Genomic DNA, 17,525 nt, shown 5'->3' on the forward strand with positions numbered 1-17,525 from the left:
ATTGTCTGTACATCACAAAAGAGGTCTAGCTATACTTCAGGTATGTAGAGATGAAGAACGGGATGTACTGTGTAACTTGAAAATCCTATGTGCTGCACCACTGCAGCTGCTGTCTTTCAGAAGTGGTAAGGCAAGACTCAGTCAAACATAAGTTGCATTATTCCCACTAGAATTCTAACAAATACTTAGGCCATAAGACCATAAGACATAGGAGTAGAATTAGGCCATTCAGCCCATTAAGTTGTTTCACTATTCAATCATGTCTGTCTTATTTTCCTTCTTAACCCCATTCTCCTACCTTCTCTCCATACCCTTGATGCCTTTACTAATCAAGAACCTATCATCCTCCTCTTTAAATGTACCTAATAACTTGGCTCCACAGCCGTTTGTGGCAATGAATTCCACAAATTCGCCACCACCTGGATAGAGAAGTTTCTCCTCATCACTGTCCTTCTATACTGAAACTGTGCCGTCTAGTCCTATTGGAAACATTCTCTACCAGACCTTTCAATATTCAGTAGGATTTAACGAGAGTCCTCCTCCCACCCCCACACCGCCATTATTCAAAATTTTAGCAAGCACAAGCCCAAAGCCATCAAACACTCCTCAAGCAACACATTTTCAGCATCTGCAGATTTCCTCATGTTTGCTTTTTTAAAACACTCCTCATTCATTAACCCTTTCATTCCTGGGATCAATGTCCAAGGTGCTGGTGGAAATAGGAGTCGGGGGTTTGTAGACTTCAACATGAGGAACTGATGCATCGCTTGCATTGGTATCCTAACCAGACCAAATGTTATGGCCCTATAAGGATACAGCTCCAATTCATGAGACGATCAAGAAGGGTTAAAATATGGAGTCACTATACTCTTCTAAGCTGGAGAATCTTGCAGTGCAATCGGCATTATAAAGTGATGAGTTCACTATCCCGGTTTTCACAGTGAGATGATTGTGTGCTGAAGAAAGCAGTTCACACCATGCTGCAAATGCAAATATGACATTTAATCACTTTAGTGAAAATTAGGCAATCCAAACACATTTTCAGTATGCAACATAGAACTCTCTTGTGTGTCTCTTTGCAAAATCTCTTTAAACATGGTGAATAGTTATAGATTAATCTTATGTGGAGAAATCTAGACCATGCAGGCACAGAAATACAGACCCAGATGCATAATGGATTTCTCTTTGTTCCATAAGGGACCCATCGTCAACTCCCTGAGTAATATAATTTATTATGATTTTATTTTAGTGCTCTCTACTGTACCTTCCATTTTGTTTATTTAATAAATTTAAGCACTAACTGTATCTCGAAAAACATTTTGCAATAAGTAGCTTGTTCAGTCATTTCAATGTTATTTGACTGATATTTTAATGTTTCCATTTCAGAGATGAAAACTCTGTTCAGCTACATAAATTCTGATTTCCTCTTGTCTGTGCTCCAGAAGTTGAAGCACATTGCACAAAGCATGGGCCTTTATAATCTTTCAAACGTAATGGTAATTGATGCTAACTGCAAGCGTGAAATTCAGACGATGAGCTGCAGTTTCCTTTATTAAACTTTGGAAATCTTGACGCCATTAAAGAGCATAGAACATAGACAATACAGTGCAGTACAGGCCCTTTGGCCCACAATGTGTGTCCATCTTTTAACCTACTCTACAATCAATCACCTCCCTCCTACATAGCCCTTCATTTTTCTATCATCCAAGTGCCTAAATAAGAGTTCCTTAAATTCCGCTAATGTGTCTGCCTCTGCCACCACCTCTGGCAGGGTGTTCCACACACCCGCCACTCTCTGTGTAAAGAAGTTACCTCTGACATCCCTCTACACTTTCTTCCAATCACCTTAAAATTATGCCCCCTTCCTATCAGCCATTTCCAGCCCGGGAAGAAGTTTCTGGCTCTCCACTCAATCTATGCCTCGTATCATCTTGCACATCTCCTTTCACTCCAAAGAGAAAATCGCCAGCTCGGTCAAAATTTTTGCATAGACGTATTCTAATTCAGGCAACATCCTGGTTAATCTCTTCTGCACCCTCTCTAAAGCTTCCACATCCTTCCTATAATGAGGTGATCAAAACTAAACAAATTATTCCAAGTGATGTCTAACCAGGGCTTTATAGTCACCATTACCTGATAACGTTTGAACTCAATCCCCCCACTAACGAAGGCTAACACACCACTCACTTTCTAAACAACCTTATCCACTTAGATGACAACTTTGAAGGATCGATGGATGTGGACCCCAAGATCCTTTCTTTCCTCCACACTGTTAAGAATGCTACCATTAACCAAATTCACCATTCCCAAAGTGAATCAATTCACACTTTTCCGGGTAATCGTTGGAACTCTTTCACAAACTTTTTCTCTAGCCACAAGTTCCACACACTACCTCTGATAAAGAATACACAGGCAGTAAGGACATACTGTAGGTGAACAGCAGGCAATAGTACAGGAATCTCCTGTGGCCACCACCCTCCCTAATATATGTACCTCAGATGGTATTGGGATAATAGCCTCTCATGCTATTGAATGAGCATAACCAAAGTAGTGGATAATTAGTTTTGCTACAATAAGTGTATGGGACATTGGGAAAAAAAGTTGAATTTCCCCATGGGGATGAATAAAGTATCTATCTATCTATCTATCTATCTATCTATCTATCTATCTATCTATCTAACTCTGCTGCAGGGGAGGGAGGGGAGGAACAAGAGTGGTAGAGCTACACTGACAGGGATACCATTGTAAGAGGAACATTTATGGCCATGGATGTTGCCTTTCTGGTGCTAAGAGTCAAGAAATGCCACAGAAAGGCTCCAAGGAATTCAAAAAGGGGAGAGCAAAGACATAACATCTTGCAAGGTGAAGTTAGGGAAGTTGGAAGGTAAATTAGAAAGCAGGACCTCAAGGTAGTAGTTTCAACACACACAAAATGGTGGAGGCACTCAGCAGGATAGGCAGTATTTATGGAAAAGAGTTAACAGTCGACATTTTGGGCCGAGACCCTTCATCAGGACTGGAAAGGAAGAGAGGTCAGAGTGACTTGCTGAGTTCCTTCAGCATTTTATATGCATTGCTTTGGATTTCCAGCATCTGCAGATTTTCTCATTTTTGTAGTAGTTTCAAGATTATTTTTAGTACCATGTACTCACTAAGTATAGGAACAGGAGAAAATACAAGTTGAAAGCATGGTTGAGGAAATAATTTTTGGAAACAGAAGCAGAAGAAGAGTTAAACAGATATGATAAAAGAGTTGAAGCAGTGAGTGAGAGAGTGGGATCTGAGCACAGTGGAAGCCTTTTAAAAACAATAAGTCTCGTTGGGAGTGAGTTTTGTTTGATCCAATAAGAAGTGAGGTGAAAGCAGAGCAGCCATTGTGGAACAGATATTGCTGGAGTGGGCCAGGGTTAGAATGGAAGGGTTTGGCTCAATTGGCTTTGATGTAAACAGACAGAGTAAGTATGCATCTGAGTCATTTGGAGTCCTTTATTTAGAGTGAAGAACTTAGGTTTGAAAAGTCAGAGACAAAGGTACAAAAAGCTCAGCAAAGAGGCTGAGTAAGTGAACCTAGGTGAGTGCAAAGCTCAAAGGTTTCAGAGAGAAGGCACAGGTAAGAGCAGGTAAGCTTTTTTTTTGTTATTAAATCCTTAGTCCTTGATTCAGTGTAGGCAGAATGGTGGTTAGGGTGGTGGAATGCTCTGTCAAAAAGATGTGGCATTTCAAGGTGACTAACAGTCTCCCTGATGCTACATCTGCAGGAAATGCAACTGACTTCATCTTCTCTCTGCCAAGGTCAACGAACCTGAGCTTAGAGCTGGAAATGCGCAGGACGAGCCGGGAGGCTGAAGATCTCATAGACGAAATTTTACTGAGGTGGTCACAGCCAGGCTGCAGACTTCAGTTAGTAGATGGGCAACCACTAGGTAAGGTGAGGGGAGTGAACAGTCAGTGCAGTGTGCAGTGTTCCCCAAGGCCATTCTCCTCAGCCACAAATATCCGCCTTTGGATATTGCTGGGGGTGGGGGGGGGGTGCTGTGCTGGATGATCTATCAAGGCACAGCAGCAGCAGCCAGGGGCTGGCTCTGAGGGTCAGCAGAGAAGGACAAAGTCAGGTAGAGCGATAGTGATTTGAGACTCAATAGGGGGACGGGCAGGAGATTCGACTTGAAAGATAAGGCAGGATGATGGTTGCCTCCCATTTGCTAGGGTCCAAGATGTCTCAGAGAGGCTGCAAAATATTTTCAAGGGTGAGGGTGGTGCACATTGGTACCAATGACGTACTGCAGGTAGAAAGGTGGGAGAGGCCTTGCACAATGAGTCTAGGGAGTTAGGTAAAAGACTGAGGAGCAGGACCTCCAAGGTAGCTATCTCTGGATTACTCCTGGTGCCAGTTGCTGGTTAGGGCAGGTGAGAGTACAGATGAATGAGTGGCTGAGGAATTGGTGCAGGGAGCAGGGTTTTAGTTTCTTGGATAATTGGAAACCTGACTGGGGCAGGGATGATCTGTACAAGAGGGACGTGGTGCACCTAAACTGGAGGGGAATCAACATCCTGGCCGGGAGGTTTGCTAGTGCTACTTGGGCTGGCCTAAACTCGTTTGGCAAGGGAATGGAAACCAGAGCACCAGGTCAGGAAATGGAGGGATAGAAAGCAAAGGAGATGTCAGGGCTAGTAAAAACAGGCAGGATCAAAGTAATTAGGTATGATGAGGTGAGTAGTTTGAAATGTGAGTATTTTAATGCCAGGAGCATTGTGGGTAAAGATGATAAACTTAGAGAATGGATCAATACATGGAACTATGATGTTGTGGCCATTACAGAGTCTTGGTTGAGAGAGGGACGGGAATCGATGTTTAATGCCCCAGAGTTTTGATGTTTTAGCAAAGATAGAGAGGGAGGTAAAAGAAGTGGGGAAATTGCACTACTAATCAGGGACAATATCACAGCTGCACGCAGAGGGAACATAATGGAGAGCTTGTCCACTGAGTATATATGGGTAGATATCAACAATAGGAAGAGTGCAATCACTCTGATGGGATTGTACTACAGACCTCCTCCACTCCTCGATAGCCACCGAGATATTGAGGAAAAGATTTGCAGGCATATTAAGGAAAGGTGCAAAAACAATAGGGTTGGTGACATGGCAGATTTCAATTTGCCTAATATAAATCAAGGCCTTCTTACTGCAAGTGGCTTTGCTGGGCCAGAATTTGTTAGCCGCATCCAAGTGGATTTCTTAAATCAATATCAATAGTTCAATAGTTCCATCTTAATAGCAGAGAATGTATCTAATATACAACCTGAAATTCTTGGTCTTCACAGAGATCCATGAAAACCGAAGAGTGCTCCAAAGAATGAATCACAGTAAAAATGTGCGAACCCTGAAGTCACCTTCTGCCCCCTCATTCACAGGCAGCAGCAAAGCATTGACCCTCCTCTCTGCCACTCATTCTAGCAAAAATGTAACTAAACACATTGATGAAGGTAGAGCAATGGATGTAGTGTATATGGATTTCAGTAAGGCGTTTGATAAGGTTCTCCATGCAAGGCTCATTCAGAAAGTAGGGAGGCATGGGATCCAAGGAGATGTTCCTTTTTGGGTCCAGAATTGGCTTGTCCACAGAAGGGAAAGGGTAGTTGTGGATGGTTCATATTCTGCATGGAGGTCAGTGACCAGTGGTGTTCCGCAGAGATCTGTTCTGGGACCCCTCCTCTGTGATTTGTATAAATGACCTGGATGAGGAAGTAGAAAGGAGGGTTAGTAAGTTTACTGATGACACAAAAGTTGGGGATGCTGTGGATAGTCCAGGCGGTTGTTAAAGTTTACAGTGGGACATCATAGGACGTAGAACAGGGCTGAGAAATGGCAGATGGAGCTCAACCCAGGTAAGTGTGAAATGGTTCATTTGGGTAGGTCAAATTTGAAGACAGAATATAATATTAATGGTAAGACTCTTGGCAGTGTGGAGGATCAGAGGGATCATGGGATCCATGTCGATAGGACACTCAAAGCTGCTGCGCAAGTTGACAGTGTTGTTAAGAATGTGTATAGTGTATTGGCCTTCTTCAACCATGGGATTGAGTTCAAGAATCATGAGGTAATGTTAGAGCTATATAAAACCTTAGTTAGACCCCATTTGGAGTACTGTGTTCAATTCTGGTTACCTCATTTTAGGAAGGATATGGACACTATAGATAGAGCGCAGATGAGATTTACAAGGATGTTGCTTGGATTGGAGAGTGCGCCTTATAGGTTGAGTGAACTTGACCTTTTCTCCTTGGAGTGATGGAGGATGAGAGGTGACCTGATAGAGGTGTACAAGATGATGAGAGGCATTGATTGTGTGGATAGTCAGAGGCTTTTTCCCAGGGCTGAAATGGCTAACACAAGGGGGCGTAATTTAAGGGGCTTAGAAGTAGTTACAAAGGGGATGTAAGAGGTAAGTTTTTCACACAGAGATTGGTGGGTGTGTAGAATGCACTGCCTGCAATTGTGGTAGAGGTGGATACAATAGGGTCTTTTAAGAGACTCTCAGATCAGTACATGGAGCTTAGAAAAATAGAGGACTACGCAGTAAGGAAATTCTAGGCGATTGCTAGAGTAGGTTACATGGTCGGCACAACATTGTGGGCTGAAGGGCCTGTAATGTGCTGTAGAATTCTATGTTCCAATGTTTCTATGTAATAGCATCACCACCCACATCTACCAAGCAAGAAATAGCAAAGTCCCCAAGAAAGAGCATAGTCTGCAGTAGAGAAAAACTAAACGTTCACCCGACAAAATCAACGTGCTACAGGCTCTTTCTCGCCCTAAAGAGTGGGCAGAAAGGTGTCACACAGCAAGAGGGGAGACCAACGAAAACAAACAATGTGCTGATTTACGGTGTTAAATTCTGCCATGTCCCTTTTTCCCAGTTCTCTGACTTGAGAATCGGTAGCAAACTCTCCCCACCAAAAAGAAAGAAAGAAAGAGAGAGAGAGAGAGAGAGAGAAGACAGTTTGCTGAGTACAAAGACCTCTGACAGTGACCCACTGTTCCTGATATTTCATTTTCTCCTACAGTGCTTCAGTCAGCAGCACCGGCATAGAATCAGTTCATCCACAGGACCGAGAAGCCTTGGAACCCAAAGGCACGCTCGTCTTCTAAGCCACACCTTTGGCATATCAAGAAATAGCCAGTTGATGAGCCCGAGGAATGGGTCCCAGTGCCACAAAGAATCACAGTTTGAGTTCAGCTGTGGGTCAAGAGCATTCACCATCCAACAAGAGGAAGGGCTGTACTGGACCTAGTTTTGGGTAATGAGCCTGGCCAGATGATTGACTTTTCAGTGTGTGAGTAGTTAAGGAACAGTGACTCCTTAAGTTTTAACATAGCTGTAAGATAGCTATACTTATTTTAATGATAAGTATGGACTGTGCGAAAGAGTGTTAGACCCCACTTGGAGTACTGCATTCAGTTCCGGTCACCTCACTACTGGAAGGATGTGGATACTATAGAGAGAGTGCAAAGGAGATTTACAAGGAGGTTGCCTGGATTGGAGAGCATGCCTTACGAGAACAGGTTGAGTGAACTTGGCCTTTTCTCCTTAGAGTGATGGAGGCTGAGAGGTGACTTGATAGAGGTGTATAAGATGCTGAAAGGCATTGAATTTGAATTTGAATTGAATTTCTTACATCCTTCACATACGTGAGGAGTAAAAATCAATTGAGCAGTCAATGTAACATAGAAATACACTCAAATCAGCATGAGTTAATTAGTCTGATGGCCTGGTGGAAGAAGCTGTCCTGGAGCCTGTTGGTCCAGGTTTTATGCTGTGATATCATTTCCCGGATAGTAACAGTTAGAATAGACCACAGCTGAGGTGACTCGGGTCCCCGATGATCCTTTGGGTCCTTTTAACATACCTGTCCTTGTAAGCGTTCTGAATCATGGGAAGTTCACAACTACAGATGCACTGGGCTCTCAGTTGTGCCCTTGTAGAAAGCTTTTAGGATTTATGGGCTTATACCAAACTTCCTCAACTGTCTAAGGTGAAAGAGCTGCTGTTGTGCCTTTTTCACTACACAGCTGTTGTGTACGGACCACGTGAGGTCCTCGGTGATGTGGATGCTGAAGAACAAAGATGTTTACAACTCTCAACCCCAGATCCATTGATGTCAATAGGGGTGAGGCTGTCTCCATTCCTCCTATAATCCACACCAGCTCCTTTGTTTTTGTGACCCTGAGGGAGAGGTTGTTTTCTTGACACCACTGTGGCAGAGAGATGACTTCTTCCCTGTAGGACAACTCGTTGTTGTTTGAGATTAGGCCAATCAATATAGTGTTGTTGGCAAATTTAATTAGCAAGTTAGAGCTGTGGGTAGCGACACAGTCATAGTTATACAGGGAGTAAAGGAGGGGACTCAGTACACAGACCTGAAGGTTCCCTGTGTTGAAAGTCAAAGGGATGGAGGTGAGAGAGCCCACTCTTAACACCTGCTGGTGATCTGATAGGAAGACCAGCTGCACAAAGCAGGGTCAAGGCCAAGGTCTCTGACCTTCTTGTCGAGCCTGGATGGAATTATAGTGTTGAATGCTGAACTGTAGTCCAGGAACAGCATTCTCACATAAGCATCCGTCTTCTCCAGATGTGTAAGGATGCTATGTGTATCCCCTATTGATCTTGTGGATAGCCAGAGGCCTTTTCCCAGGGCTGAAACAGCTAATTACGAGAGCATTAGCTAGGAACTGGGGAGGATTAGGACAAGACCATATCCGACATCAGTTGCGGAGTACAGGACAGGTATGTTCCAGACAGAAGGAAGGACAAGGGTGGCAAGGTAAAAAAGTCTTGGATGTTGAGAGAGGTGATTAATTTAGTCAAGAAGAAAAGGGAAAAGTATGCCAGGATTAGAGGGATGGTGCAATAGTTAGAGGTTAAACGAACCTGGGTTGTTTTCCTGAAACGGCGAAGTCTGAGAGGAGATCTGATAGATGTTCATAAGATTATGAGAGGCATAGATACAGTTTACAGACAGAATCTTTTTCCCAGGGTTGAAATGTCTAATATAGAAGGCATGCATTTTAAATGAGAGGGAATATTTTCACAGGAGACTTGAGGGTTAAGTTTTTTACACAGTGAGTAGTGGGTGTCTGGAGTGTGCTGCCTGGGGTTGTGGACAGAAACATTAGAGACTTTTAGGGGATTTTAGACATCCGTAGTTGTTGCTGATGCTGGCATCATAATAACCTAACTGTGGAAGTAGTGGCCTCAGATTTGCTATCCCATTCAGAGATCCAGGATCATAATAAATGCCAAATGACATAGTGCATCTACAGTCAGTGCTGCTTACAAGTTATGTTTCAATGTTTATTCCGGAACTTAGTTTCAACCGGTGATATTGGAAGAATGTTTGAAAGTGGTAAGCGTGTGTATCTCTTTAAATGCAAATCCAATGTGATTCATAAGGAGTGATGAAAACTTAAGTAGAGAACAACAGAAAACTATTAAATATAGTCCTCTTGCCGCCACCCTGGAGTACCTGAATGGATTTCAATGCACGTAACCTTTCCTGACTACAAATCACAACCCATACATCTCGTAACGTTGACAGTTCTCTTAAAATGCTGGAAGGAATTTAACCTTGAAGCAATTATTTTAGAAAGGATCTTGTGCAATTGATAGAGAAGGGTCAGTTATATATTTTAACAAAAGAAGATTCCAGGTCATAAAAGAATGGAGCAAGTTAGCACCTATGGTGTGAGGTCTTTGGCTTCAGTGACCTTCTGTAACAGAATATGTGTTTATCAATGTACTGACAAGCCCTGAACATATTGAAAACTACAGACATGAATCTTCTCAATGCAGAACCAGGAACAATCTGATTTCTGTTCAGTGAACTATTAATAACATAACTTTTAATAGCCTAAACCTGCCCAGATACAACCACAGTGTAAAAATGATCAAGACCATATATGAAGGGGATGCTTCTGAATAGTAGCTTTGAAAAAAAATATTAATTTTGATTCTATTTCCAAGCTGCTTGAACTCCTGAGTGTTTCCAGTCATTTAGTAACATAGAAAACCTACAGCGCAATACAGGCCCTTCGGCCCACAAAGTTGTGCTGAACATGTCCCTATCTCAAAAATTACTAGGCTTACCTATAGCCCTCTATTTTTCTAAACTCCATGTACCTATGCAAAAGTCTCTTAAAAGACCGTTGCTGGCAGCCCATTCCACGCACTCACCACTCTGAGTAAAAAACTTACCCCTGATATCTCCTCTGTACCTACTCCCCAGCACCTTAAACCTGTGTCCTCTTGTGGCAATCATTTCAACCCTGGGAAAAAGCCTCTGACTATCCACACGATCAATGCCTCTCATCATCCTATACACCTCTATCAGGTCACCTCTCATCCTCCTTCGCTCCAAGGAGAAAAGGCTGAGTTCACTCAACCTATTCTCATAAGGCATGCTCCCCAATCCAGGCAACATCCTTGTAAAAGATTTCCTTTTTTTTGTTTCAGATTCCCGGCATCTGCAGTTTTTTTGGGGAAGATTTTCATTACATGACCTCAGTCTTGTGATGTGAGAAGGTAGATAAGATTCACTTGAGTGGGGATTCACAGAATGGACTTTTAGGAGAAGGTAATTAAAATGACTTAATTTTTACTGATTTTTCCTGCACCTTTCCAGATTACATGATATTCAGCTGTTAGTAGACAGGCACTGATTCTGATCCAAATCTTGGTCATTGTCACTTTGGGCTTACCCATTTTGTGTGATTAGAGGAACTTGGCATGTCTGAATGGGTGTGAATTTCAATCCAATCATTTGAAATGGCTTTGCTTTTCATTCTTTTTATTCTTGCATCATGATTTAAAGAAAGTGATTTCTTTAGCCACAAATTCCCTTGCATATTGAAGTCCCGCATTACATTTGTACCATTACCCATATTACATGTCTCTTCCAGCTCCCTTTGCAATCTTAACCCCATGTCTTTGTTACTGTTTGGAGGCTTATATATGATTCCCATAATGGTTTCTTTACAATTGCAATTTCTTAACTCCACCCACAAAGATTCAACATTCTCTCACCCTATGTCACCTCTTTCTAAGATGTAATTCCATCTCTTACCAACAGAGCCACACCTCTGCCTTTGCCTTCATGCCTGTCTTTTTGATATAAAGTATATCTTTGATGTTAAGCTCCCAACTGTGGCCTTCTTTCAGCCAAGACTCAGTGATGCCCACAACGTAATGCCGACCAATATCTAATTGCGCCATGAGTTATTCCAAATGCTACACGTATTTAAATACAGCATGGAGAGATCATGGAGGCCTCACTTGAGTGGATAGTTTGTGAAGTAGTGTACTCCTCCTGATTCTTATACAGGGCCTCTGGACACTCCTGATGTTTGGCCTTATGGTTTGCAATACTGACGCACCATCAATAACTCTCGGAGACGTGAGTCAAGATAGGCTTTTATTAGCTGGAAGAAAGCACTGTCAGCAGCGTCAGCAGCAAGTGACCACCACACAACATCCTGGAGATTGAGGGAGGAGCAGTGCCTCCAATCACCTTTATACAGGGGTCCGTGGGAGGAGCCACAGGAGCAGTCAGCAGAGGGGCGTGTCCAGACAGGTATATGTAGTTCACCACAAATACTACCCCAAATACTCCTTCCCCAACTTGAGCAGACATGGACAAAGATTCCCAGAGATTCAGGGAATTTTAAATAATATGCTTAACTGTCTTTCCTCTGTGCACTTGGTACTCTCCTCCCATCATAGAGCCGGGAATAGATCGTCTGTTTCAGCAGTCTGATATGGTTGAAGCTAATGATGTTTCCCACACAAGGTATCTGGCCCACAAAGCTAGATATGGCCTGTGAAGTGGTCCGTATATCTTTCCAGTAAACTTGGATTACCTTGGAGAAATAGCTTTGGTGCCATTTTTCCCAAATCTAGTGAATTTTAATACAAATATTTACCTACAAATAATTTATCTAAATCCACTCAATAGAAATGACCGTGTGAATAGATGCTTGGAGATCGGATAATGGAAGCATGTTGCCTCACCACTAGAATATTTCAATTAAGCCATCTACTACAATTATCAGGAGCTCAAAAGTGCTATTTTTAGACTTAATTGCTAATCATAATTTCTCTGCCACTGTAAAACATGAAGTGTTGTAGCTGGTGAAAGAGTCAGAGGAGACTGTTATTTACTTCATCAGTGACATGAAAGCTATCTGTACATCTAAATCACTCCTGTCAATAAACCACTTTGGCACACATAGTTCTCAGAGCTTGATGTTGAGTTTAATTATTTTAGCATATGACTGACTTCTTCTGCCTGTCCTTGGGGAAGTATGTCAATAATTTGAGAAAGGATAATTCCAATATCAATGCAGCACTTGCTAAAGAAATTAAAATAAACAGCCATCAGTGGCAGAAGTTCTACATTTGCCTATTCAGTTCATCTCGTTTCCTCCATTCAGGCTCCCAAACAGTCCTTTCAAACGAGGCAAAACTTCACCTTCCAATCTGGGGTGGTCTACTGTATCTGGCGCTCCCGATGTGGCATCCTCTACATTGGTGAGACATTATATAGATTGGGGGACCACTTTGGCAAGCACCTTTCTCCATTCCCAATACTCAGGGTTTCCCAGTGGTTCCAGTCCCCATTCCCATTTTGACATGGCAGTCTACGGCCTCCTCTTCTGCCATTCTCAGGTTGGAGGAGCAACACCTTACATTTTGTCTAGTTAGCCTCCAACCTGATGGAATGAACATTTATTTTTCTAACTTCCAGTAATTTTTAACCCCTTCCTTTACCTCTTGTTCAGTTCCCCACCCTATCCCCCTCTAACATTTGGTGCTGTTAATAAAATAGGAAATGAACGTCAGGGATAATGGCACAGTTGAAGAACTCGCTGATAATTCTTTATGTGAAAAGTATTCATTTTGCTTTAGTCTTTAGTTTGATATTAAGGCAGATTTAAGCCGATCAGTCTGGAAGAAAGCGGGCGAATAGACTATTAAAATTCTCTGTGTGTACCATGCATTTTATTCCACACCCACTCCTTCTCTTTTCATTCTTCTCCCCTGAGCTCATGGCAAGGTCTTCTTCTGAGGTGCTGGGGCTCATGGAAAACAATGTGATTGAGCTTTAATTTTGTAATTTTAAGCAGTATTTTTAATGGGGAATCCATCAGTCTGAATTTTATTGGGGAATATGGACATTTCTCCATCAGCAGGGTAAAGAATCCAAACTGTGCATAAAGTCCAAAGGTTGGTGGCAGTAATTAACTTACTGTTCTTTGCAATGCTGGATTCATTATGGAGCTGTTAGAGGACAATGGTTTCACTGAAAACATGTTACGTGGTTCAGCCAAGATGCATTTAAGTGAAGTGTTAATATTTTTATATTTGTTAATTCTTTGAATTTTAAAGTATTTGTGCTTTAATAGCTTTGATTGTTTTTGAATGTCAGAAATATTTAAAATCTTTCATGGCATCTTGAAGGAATTAATAGCAGGCCAAACCAGCGAGTGTGGTTTAGCTAGTTGTTAAGGAATTAATAGCAGGCCAAACCAGCGAGTGTGGTTTAGCTAGTTGTTAAGGAATTAATAATAGGCCAAACCAGCATGAGTGGTTTAGCTGGTTGTTAAGGAATTAATAACAGGCCAAACCAGCGTGTGTGGTTTAGCTAGTTGTTAAAGAATTAATAACAGGCCAAACCAGTGTGTGTGGTTTAGCTAGTTGTTAAAGAATTAATAACAGGCCAAACCAGCGTGTGTGGTTTAGCTAGTTGTTCAAGTTTCCATGCAGTTTCACGGACAGGACTCGCTCTGACATTGCACACGATGCTTAAGGCCCTGCAGACACCTGCTTCTACAGAATGCTCCTTTGGATGCCTCCTGCTGCCTCAAAATTAGGTTCTCATCTGCCAGCCTGCTACATTCCCCATCATGAGTGCAAGCACATGAGGCCCAAGATTTAATCCTGCAATACGATCAGGTACAGATGCCCTACTGTGGACTACAACCACATCTTCTCTTCATTCTGGGCACTTAGTAATCTTTAGGAAAGAGCATTGAATTTTTATACTTTAGGTAAGCTACACTCTCATTGTTTTCCGTCACCATGCTTTCTCACCTCTTTTCTAGAAAAAATCTCCCAAACAGGCAGTGCTCATGCTCCTTTAACCGTCTTGACAAATTACCATAAGGTGTTTTAACAGATGCTTCACTCTCCCCTTTTCCCCCCAACTCTGTTTTGAAAACAGTTACCCTTCCACTCTTCTCCCAGTTCTGAGGAAGTTTCCTTGGCCTAATACATTAATTGTTTTCTCTTTCCTCTGATGCTTCTTTTGACTTTTTAGAATCTAACAGCATATTTTGTTTTTATTTTTGGAGTGCAGCATCTACAGTTTTTTTTCTCTATTAAGCTAGAGGATGGTAATTCAATTCCCTTCCTGGAAATGTCTGACATACCTTTTCACAATAACTAATAAAGTAGAATCAGTTTTGTTGTGTTGATTTCACTCACCTCTAAGATTCTTCAATGCAATTTAGTTTTTAAAATCAGTCACGATGCAACCACAAAGAAGGCGTGTCACTGTTTTTACTTTCCTAGAAGGGTAAGGAGAATCAGCAATGTCACTGAATGCTGTAACAAACTTGACTTTGACATTGAAAATATTGCCCATTTTCCCTTGGAACAACCTGCACGCAAAAACATCAATTGAATTGGCATATGAGTTTATTGCATTTCAAGTCAAAACAAATCTTGGAGCTCTGCAGGGAGCAAAGGAACAGATCAATGTTAACATCGCAAACGGTGGCCCTAATCATTGGCATTTCTGCTCTCAGAGGCAAGTGGCAAAGGCTTGAAGGCTGGAAGGTGCTGCTTTTTAAAACCTGGCAAATCATGCTCTAACTCACTAACACATTCTGCTGTCGTGTGCTCTTTATCGAATGTCTACTCTCAATTCATTTGCTGCTCCTTTTTATAATTTGTTATTGTGCATCGCATCCTTGCAATTTCTCCTCAAGATGCACTTTGAAACATTGAACCATATCATTCTTGGGATTGAATATTTAACATAAACAATAAATTCTTCAAACTGTCCCTAGAGCAGTACTTTTTTGCTGGAAGCCATCGTGAGTAATTATGTTCACAGCAAAATTACTTGAAAAGAATTCTTTATAGCACTAGACTGTGCCATGACTCATTGGTTGACAGTCACACTTGGGCTGTTCCAAGCTGCTGAATTTCCCATTTTGTTTGTATTATCAGACGCTGGAGATGAGGTGCCAAGCAGTAAGAGGAGAAGGAAGGAATAAGTTGAATTGGTGGGTGGACTGGAGCTATGGTAACTGAATGGCTCCATTGGTTGAACTACAGAACAATATTGATGAAGGCCCAGGGACATTAGTTGAAGTAGTTCAGCTGGGAGGTAGTCATATCTTTATTTCTGGTTTTGGGAATCATAATTACATAGTCCCTAATGGGGTAGCTGGAAGGGCCAAGGACACTGACAAGCACCTGGGAAGAAAATTAGTTGAAATAGGTTTTGTTCTTGTTGGCATAGTGGGCTGAATGTGTGGAACCTTTCTAGAGTTTAAATATTGAAACAACATTTTGATGTTTATCAGCCTTACATTTTAAATACAAGCATTTGAACACTGAATCTGCTGGAAATAGCTTTATGGTAGCCTGAAACTAATCTCTTGTTGTTTCTGTTTTATAGACTTCTGAATATCATTGACTCTACCTGTGTAAAAATGATGAAGAATCATTGCACATTTTCCATTACTTACCAAGCAGCTGAGCTGTAAAATAAAATGGATTGACATTTTATGGCTATGTCAGATAAAATTTTAAAGTTTTCAGCTCCAATTCATCAAAAAATGTCCACAGGTCTTCTAGCTAGAGGTTGCCCACAAGATGATATTTTTCAGAATTTGACAGGAATTGGGTCTAAGTTGTCAAATTCCTTGAAGAGTTCACAACTGGAGATGATCTTGTGTGTGAAAATTTAATAATGCTATATAGAAGCAATTTTAAAAGTGATTCCTTTCTCATTAAAACTCATTTCAACCATCCATGATCAGCACCCTGAAACCTTATTGTTTGTAGGTGCATGCCCTGTGCCTACAGCCACAAGCCTAATCAGTGTGTAGCGGCCTCCTTTTGGTGGGCCGTGGTTGGTTGAACCAAATTGTCACAATGGACTGACAGAGACTATGAACATCATGCTTGTTACCTGGAGACCAGCCACTGGTTTTACCGCCTTTTGTCACATTGCAGTTGGTCACCGAAGGATGGAATCCCTTTTTTTGCTGGTACATAGTGAAGCTGGTCTGTAGCCTTCTCACTGGGAGTGCCTAAAATCCTCATAGAGCTAGATGCTCCTTTAACTGCAGTTCTCTAGTAAGGGAGAATGAAAATTGTTATCTCTCTTTAAGTTCAGTGAAACAGTAACATCCCTCATGAAGAGAAGACAGCAATTGTTGCAAATATCTCCAGTCCCATTCTAGAACCAGCCAGATGCTTAATAGTTCAAAACCATTGTTACTCATTGTCAAGAAAGCATTTTCCTCAGAGCCCAAGATACTGACATTTGTATTTCACCTCAATTGAAGCTTAAACCATTCCCTTTTTATGTTGCAAATCCAAATTTCATTATTATCATGTGACCACACAAATTCTATCTTGAATTGCTCACCAAATAAAGGGCATAGGAAAATAAAATTTTAAAAGCTGTAGAAGATAAATGAAACTACCAGATGACTCTTAAGATGACTTCATTTTTAACACATCTGTTCTAATTTTGGCTGGAAGGAAGATTAGTGAAAATAGCTAAAACTTAGTATTTGTTCTTAATGGACCACATCATTTGAGCTCTGAAACCCCCAGGGGCCATATATAAACAATTACCAGACAAAACACTCTCTAGACCTCCGCTGCTAAATTCAAAATTAATCTGTGTAATTAAATTTGCATAAAATACTCCCCAAAGCTAAATTATAGACCTAAATTAAAAATTAATATTGTATAATTAAAAACTTCCTTTGCCACATTAAAAACAGGGTGAGAACTTCCTGGTTGGCTGCTCCCCTTCACTCTCTGCATGGAATAGCTGCTTATCTTTATTCCTGACACTGGATGGATGATTATACCTACTCTGCACACAGCACATAGCGTTTACGTCTCTCAGACGTCTGGCTAGACTGTTTAAAGTTTTGTCAACCCAAAGAGAAAAAGAAATAAACATCTTTCACGATCGCAGGAAATTCAAAATCATTCTGCTGTTGTTTTCCCCGGTGTTGTTTTCAATGGATTGTGGTAATGAAATTCTCTAAATGGATGGCATACAATGTTTTTCACCATACCTGCTACATGTGACAACAATAATTTTATCTACGTACTTGGAATTGCAGAAGGCCTTTGGCAAGATACCACCCATGGAAAGATACTAGCTTGGATAGAACATCGGCTGACTGGCCGAAGGCAAATAGTGGGAATAAAGGGG

At 41.5% G+C, this 17,525-nt stretch overlaps 1 long non-coding RNA gene across 1 annotated transcript in view; it reads right to left on the bottom strand.

Moving 5' to 3' along the window:
- Positions 1–610: 610 nt before the first annotated feature.
- Positions 611–17,525, bottom strand: part of LOC140731460 (uncharacterized) — a 28,404-nt gene continuing 11,489 nt past the window's right edge. Inside the window, exons 2-4 of the long non-coding RNA XR_012099843.1 lie at positions 16,257–16,420; positions 14,537–14,619; positions 611–980 (exon numbers count right to left, since the gene is read on the bottom strand). This is a non-coding gene — a long non-coding RNA (uncharacterized lncRNA). The remainder of the gene's footprint in view (positions 981–14,536; positions 14,620–16,256; positions 16,421–17,525) is intronic.

Source organism: Hemitrygon akajei, chromosome 8, assembly GCF_048418815.1.
Source record: "Hemitrygon akajei chromosome 8, sHemAka1.3, whole genome shotgun sequence".
Classification (NCBI taxonomy): domain Eukaryota; kingdom Metazoa; phylum Chordata; class Chondrichthyes; order Myliobatiformes; family Dasyatidae; genus Hemitrygon; species Hemitrygon akajei.